Source organism: Atta cephalotes (genome assembly GCF_000143395.1).
Source record: "Atta cephalotes unplaced genomic scaffold scaffold00051, whole genome shotgun sequence".
NCBI classification, from domain to species: Eukaryota; Metazoa; Arthropoda; class Insecta; order Hymenoptera; family Formicidae; genus Atta; species Atta cephalotes.
This window is the reverse complement of record NW_012130115.1, coordinates 756,568-757,684: the sequence shown is the minus strand read 5'-3', so window position 1 is coordinate 757,684 and position 1,117 is coordinate 756,568.

Below are 1,117 nucleotides of genomic sequence, written 5' to 3'. Positions count from 1 at the left end.
ATAGTTAAAACCATAAAATCTTCTGACCAGATGGACGAGGAAAAGGCCTGTCATCCTCCTCTTTTTTCTAAAAGGGAGCATGTCTATCCTCCAATTCCACTAATGGAAAACTCTACTTACACTCTTGAATTAAAGGATTAAGGTAAAAAGGTAAGGTAAAGGATTAAGGTAACAAGAAAGGCAAGCATAACCACTTCTGCTGAAATTCTTTTCTATTGGACGTCTCTTTGTCTCTCTTTATAGTTGACATTAACTATGTCATGTAGCTATTTATATTCCATTATTTACAGATCTTTTAATGGAGATTGCCACTCTTAACACAAAATACTTAATACGCAGTCCCTTGAAGATCAAGGTAATAAGAGTGGACTCATCTTCTCTGTTCTGGATTCAACTTAATAACAATCAAGAAGATTTCAAGGATGGAAGTTCTCGCTCGCAGAATGACGCGATAAAGTCGGTTTTTACATTATCAAGTCTACAATGTTCGCTTAGATGAAATGGTTGTTATTTAAGAGGGACAAAAATGGCATCGAGGTGTTGTACTCCAAATTCGAAGGGACGGGTCTCAATCAGTTTAAGGAACCTTGTGGAATGGACGCTATTCCGACATCTATATTTGAAGATAGTTTCGCAAGTTGGAATGGCAAGCTATCCCTTATGCATTAGCACATAGCCGGGCCTTTTCAACTAAGGAACACGTGGCCTCGTCAACAAAAGAATTAATCAGATTTTTAATTGACCGACGCGAGGCGTGGATTAGCATCATAGGAAACATGGAAGAAGAAGCAGCGATAGTGAAATTAGAAATAAGGTATGAGTGGGACTGAAATGAAAAATGTTAAGGACATACTTATAGATTTAGGACACACATAGCATACAGGGATGTTAGAACCCGTGGATCCCTCACTTTAATAAGTCACATAGAAATAACTAAGGTTAAATTTATGAATACCATTTACACATAACTATATACATATGAAAGAAAAAACATATATATATATATATGTATATATATATATATATATATACATACACACACACACACACACACACACACACACACACACACACACACACACATATATATATATATATTATTATTTATATAAGTAGT